We start from the raw sequence: 6,534 nt of genomic DNA on the forward strand, positions 1-6,534 counted from the left end.
TTTTAACTTGGCCGTACCACAACTCCAGCGTAACTTCGGTAGGGTAAACAACCCGTCTGACACTACCCTAAGAAAACCGCACACAAAAAAAAAACAGATACAGTGAACAGATGGGAAGAGACTTGGATATTTGAGTTAAGATTTTTTTTCCCCCTCCGCTCTGTATTTGTTTGGACAGGCAGCAGACAACCGGCTCCAGATCCCATCGACTGGACATCTCCTAATTAAGAGCAGCATGAGCGCTGAAGGCCGGCTCTCTGACAGTGCCGGGGGGGGTACGGGGGGGGGGGGGTATTTTGTTAGCGAGGAAGTGTGCGCTGGTTGTTCTTCCCTCCTTCATTAAACAAGGCTGGTGTGGCTGAGCTGATGAGCAATCCTGAGGCTTATTTCAGAGGATAAAATCAGATGGCCAAGAAAGAGAGGCCCCCTCAGCCAGGACAAACTGAATAGGCTATGGTTGTTAGTTATTTTTGTTTTTGCATTCTTTCTCTCTTTCTTTCTCTCTCTCTCTCTCTCCCGCTCTCTATGAGGACACCACCCCCGTTGTTATTTTTATCTCCGCTGTCTGTGGTCTTCTTACAAATCTCTTCAATTTATTGTGATGGCAACAAATTACCTCATTTGCCTGTAGACTCAGGGGTTGCTCATCACAGAACCCAAGAAGGAAAAAAAAACTTAGCTGGAGAATGTTAAGAAAAGATCAAATACCAAGAGCCAGAGCATTTTCTTATGGTACATTTTGGGGACACAAAAGCATGTGATAACTGTATGCTTATGTTCCTTTGCTGTCCTATAGCTTCTGACTGGTTCCATCCAATTCTGTCTCTGTACCTGAAGACTACCATGCAGATTGCTTTGAGCTATCTTGCCTGAGGCAAGCGCATAGGGCTTTTGGAGGGTGTTAACACCAAATCCGGTGCTGATAGGCTTCTGCTTGAGAGCATCCCTGACAGCATGTTACTCGGAGACAAAAATCAATAGCCCAAGAGGTAAGAGCCTGGAAAACTCATTAGTCGATTGTGATCATCATCATTCTTCTTTTTTTTTTTTTTTTTTTTTCAAAATCGAGAACATTCTTTCTCGGGTCACCTTGTCGGACTCTCTTGGTTTCTCTCACACATGACACCGACACAGCTCTGCGCTCACATTCCATGTCGTTTGCGTCGCAGATGATACACACAACCGTAAAAATGCATCTATGCTAAATCTGGGACTTAGAACGGTGGGGTGGGGGCGGGGGTGGGGGTTTGGGGGTGCATGTGTGATCCCCAAGGTACCCGCACTAGGGATGATTTATGGCAACGCGGGTCTCACTGTCAAGAAATTCTCTGTGCCACGTAAGCATGGCGTCTCGCTCCTTTGCACAGCCCTCACTGGTGGGCTGCTGGTGCGCTCGTGATCACAGGCTCACTGGGCTTGTGATGAAAGAGTAATGCCTTCAATGCATCTCTCCACTGAGCTGGGCTCTAACTATGTGTGTCTTTCACAAGCCCAAGTGGTATGGCACAGGAGGGTCTGTATTCTAGATGTCTAGTTGTTTCTCTTAGTTAACTAACTCTTTCTTCTCACAGATACTTAAATTGGTTTCATCAGTCAAGGTAGATATGGATTCAGTAAGGCTACCGTAAGCCTCTTTTCCAAGTATCTGGGCGAACTTCAGACCATCAATAAGACCTTCAGGCTTTGATACAATGATGTTGACACGAGCGAATTTGGCTATTTATATAGAATTCCATGTAAACTCTGACACTCTGACATATTCCATATGTCAGAGTGTCTCAGCACTTTTAAAAAGGATCTTCAGTACACCTCGGCTATACAGCAAGGGGATATTATACTGAATACACTGAAGACCTGCCTCCCACGTATTCACACCAGCCAACACTTCCTCTCTCCCTCCCTCACAGATGACCCTAATGCCCCTTAAAACACATAGGCATACACATGCATGTCACCGCAATGACAGTCATGGAGTTGACTGCAGTGCTTGTTGTTATGTATGTATGTATGATGATGATGATGAGAGATGATTAGATGTGACTTTAAACACCTTACGGTGTGCAAACGAAAAACAAATTAACCCCGTGGTCACCAACCTGGCATGCGGCTGCAGCGATGTCTCCCACACCACACGAGGGGAAAAGGACAGGACGGGTCAAGTGGGGGGACATGTAAAGCAAGAAGCTGCTTAACGGCACTGTCATGTCAGAGTGAGTGGACAGGCATGATGTGACATCTGACAAGCACCCGGAGGACTCATTTGTGTCACGTCATGAGAAGGTGACCACACTACTCGCATTGTATCCTACATATGGACAGAGCAAGCATCCTTTGCTAGACCACGTGTGTAGTACCCTGGAAGTAAGGCAGACAGACAGGCAGGTGGAAAGACAAGAAGTCTGACACACAGAAAGGCAGGCACTCACTGGAACACCGGCCGAGAATTTCTCCATAGCCACGTTTATATGGACACTTTTAATCTGATTAAAAACGGCTCGATCGGAGTACAAATTCTCCTGCTGCTATCGCCTGCTGTATCTTCTCAAGGAAAAGTAGGCAACACCAGCAAATCCGATTAAAGATTCTAAAGCGCTGAGAGCACCTGATTAGAATAGAACGTACCCCGTGTAAACAGGCGGCATGATTTTTTCAACTGGAATGACAAAAAAAACTGTCTATGTAAATGTGGCTATTGATGGACACACCAATAATCCAGAGATGATCACTTGAGAAGATGCACAGATGGGTAGCTGACAAGGAAAGTGGTGAAAGGAAGTCCTGGGGGGCTTCTACCTAAAATGGAACAATAACATGCCAATACAATCATGGCACCGGTAGCACCGCTCAAGCACTTAAACGGCTATTTAAGACTGACCCACATCGAACAGCTCACTCCTACGGTGTTGCCCCCCAAATGTCCTTCCTTTGTGCTCTAGATTTTTCTGTCCTCCCGATCAGCACGGCTGCAGTAAGAAATTGAAAAGTGCAGCATGGCGAGGCTCCACTCCAGCCAGTAATGATTGCACCGTGAAGCGGTTTCTCCAGGGGCAGTCACCCTTGTGACCGAGACTAAGTAGGTGTGCCGTAAACAGCGCTGTCCATCAACTGCATAAATCCTTATTACCATCTCCGCTTTTATGCCACACGATCAGCTGCGTGATGAATGCTACTTTTGCCAAATGGCAACAGCCATAATCAATGTAATATATAATACAATCTCAGCGCTTACAACCCACAGCGCTGAGTGTTTTTTTCCTGCCCTCGTGTACTGTATTCCTTCTCTTTCGTTTTTATATCTCTCATTAATATTTCTCTGGATGCTTTTGCCGCATGCAATTGGGGTGGATTTGCTTCTGTTTTTGTGTCATTGGCAAGATCTCACACATCTCCTTGTTGGCTCTTGCCAACTCAAGAGCCACCATACTGTGATGGGGTGGGAGTATGCAAGTGGGTGGGAAGGTTTATGGAAAAGGCAATAGTGCACCTTTCGTTCTCTGCATGCAAAGAATTTACACATGAATCACCATTAACATTCTAATCCAAAGATTCTGGACATGACAGTATTTCCTGAATACAAGAAATACACAAAATGATTCAAAGACAGGAAAATGCCATCTTCATTGGATAATGCAAAGTGGCTTATCTAAAATAAATAAATAAAAAGACTCCTATGCTGTAAGCTTTTCACATCGTAGCCTATGGATGCACTATGAAGGCAAGTGAAACCTGTTTATCCCCATAAAGGACAGTAGGCTACTGGGTAAGTTTATAGGATGCTACTGATAGACATCCTGCTGATGTGAGCATCAATGCTGCACAGGGGCAAACAGGCACAGCAAACAACTCCAAGCCCAGATGAGGCGCGGCGTAAAGACATGCAGACCCAATTAAAGCAACAAAACCTGAGGACGAGCTGACTTAATGAGGGCGCTACGGGTCTGCCAAGTGAGGAGAGGCTTTTTCATCTTCTTTCTCCTCATGCTTGTCTGTCACCTAAACTGCTCTTTCTAGAACAATCTAAGGGAACCGTAATCAGTTTTTGCCATGTCTAACAGCCATCTAGTCCTAGACGGTTTCACCTGACTAAATCTTGATGCGGCTGAGTGAGCTACACAGAGAGAAAGCCAACCCTTTTAAGATTCAACTGTGCTGTTGCAAATTCAATGACCAGTGTCACCCTTGATTAACTGAAACACTCTGTGGCCTGTAAAAATAGCACTAACTCCATTATGTTAAATGCAACACAGTGGGTTGGGTTTTGCGGTTGTAACCCCTGGCATGACTGCAATTCATTGCTAAGCTTCAGGGAGCTTAGTGTATGTGCTAGCATTAATAATGTATTGTGGAAAGGAAGAGAGTTGGTTGGGGTCAGAGGTCATTCATAGTCATACCAACCACTAGGGCTGATGTTGTAGACTAAGGCAGCAAGGTAACAGCTCAGATTTTTTGCCGGCATTCTAGCCACATTTAACTTCTTAATCTGAGGGTCTAGCAAAGGTAATACATCAGATCTGACAAAAAATAATCAAGGTGGATAAGGTCTTCACTGCAACCCTTTGTTCTCCACCACACAAACTGCTTTCATGTAGGGGATAGCCAGCAGGCTCGGACGTCGGTGTGCATGAGTGCTAATCTCATGTCAAGAGATAAGCGCAGGAACCACAGGAGATTCCTGCGCTGTAAGGCATCAACCTGAACACTCCTCTAACAGCACTAAGGGGTGTCAGTGGTGTGGGTGATGGCATGGTAGTGTGTGTGTGTGTGTGTGTGTGTGTGTGTGTGTGTGTGTGTGCGTGCGCTCTAAATGGCAAGTTTTCCCACTACGCCCTGGTCTCTGCCGCTGAACCCGTAGAAGCGTAAAGCACACCCATCTTAATTAACCTGGCACTGGAGGGAGAAGCCTTTTCTCCTTTTTCTCGGTGAAAGAAAAGATCGCCCGCTCGCTTACGTCTGCTGGCCATTAGAAGAACAGAGGGCAGATCAATTTCTCTATCACGGGCGCGCAGCCACCCTTTACCAAGGGATGAAGGAGCGGGTCGCTGGGTGTAAATGCCAGGTTGTACTGGCTAATACCTGTGAAATTAGCTCTCGATCCACCGCTCTGATGAAAAGCTAGGGGTATTTCTTTCTTTCCACACAAATAACATTTGAACAAGACCTCATGGCTCTGCGTAAATGCTCTCCCTAGTATGTTTCGCGCTGTGTCTGGTATATGAACCATGTGAAGAGATGACGACTCTTCCACCTACTGCCTCTCTTCCAGTCATTTTAAAATACCTGGCTTTCTGCTTAATATTTAAAAAAAAAAAAATCAATTCAATTCAGAAATGTATGGGTCTACCGTCTATAATTGCTTTGGTTTTAGAATTGAAATTTGCTGCCGTGCATAAACTGGAGAATGTGGACCATTTTCCAGTTGGTGCATTTACATAGGGAACCTTTGCACAATCCCAATTAACTTGGCTCGTTACCACATGCATATAAACGTGCTAAACAGACCGGGAAAAGACACCATATGGTTGAAATAGCACTTGCAACCACTGAGACCTTACATTTTTTAACAAACTGGAGAATGTTTCCAGTTTTCCACAATCAATTCAGAGCAGCAGTCCGTGTGCACCAGAGCAGCTAGAGTCTTGGATTGTAGTTTCCTGGTCGGCATACTGCCAACAGTATATACGCGATATGTATACTACGGTACAATCCTGATATGGAGGGGCTTACTGTGGATAAGTGCCTTTGAAGTGTGGATGAAAGGCAGGTCTAGAATGGATGGAGAGATGAGTGTTGCAGGCTTGAGTGGTGGCTCAACCCAAGGGAGGCGACCTGCAGCTGAAAAGGCAAATTATTTATATGGGAAGGATGGGATTTGGAGAATATGACTAGACAACTAAACGGCATCACATGGAAAGCATGAAACATGCCCAGAATCAACATATTACAGTAAGCGCTATAAATTGCTGATTATGGCCACGGAGTCATCGACTGTATTTGCTGAAAGATTTTTTCTTTCTTCAATATTCCAATACCCCATGAACGCTACATGTGACCTACAAGAGTGCAAACAGAACACAGGATAAAACACTATGCTCAATGACTTGACAAGACTAGGGGAACAGTGCAGCCAGACCACCACCTTCACATACTCCCTACAAAACAGAAGATTTAATTAAAACCACATATAGCTAAAATACACAATACCCAATAATATATACACATACATCAGGCCTAGGGGGAAATTGTAGGTGGTTCAGCATGTACAACCAGCATGTCCGTTTACAAAACTCAGAGCAGCACACTCGTCTTTTAAACCGATACGAATAGAAAGCAGTCAACAGCAGAAGCCGCCACACATCCATGATGTCCACTCCATTTTCTGCTCAACAGCTCAATGCACACATCCTCCCCATTCTCTCTCCCTCTCTCTCGGTTGCTTTGAAATCGGCTGCAGTGAAATGCCAAGATAGGGGAGCGTGTCAGGCTCAATCCTTCACAGAGCGTAATTACTTGAAAGATAAGCAACGGGCCTCAATG

Source organism: Sardina pilchardus, chromosome 20 (assembly GCF_963854185.1).
Source record: "Sardina pilchardus chromosome 20, fSarPil1.1, whole genome shotgun sequence".
Classification (NCBI taxonomy): domain Eukaryota; kingdom Metazoa; phylum Chordata; class Actinopteri; order Clupeiformes; family Clupeidae; genus Sardina; species Sardina pilchardus.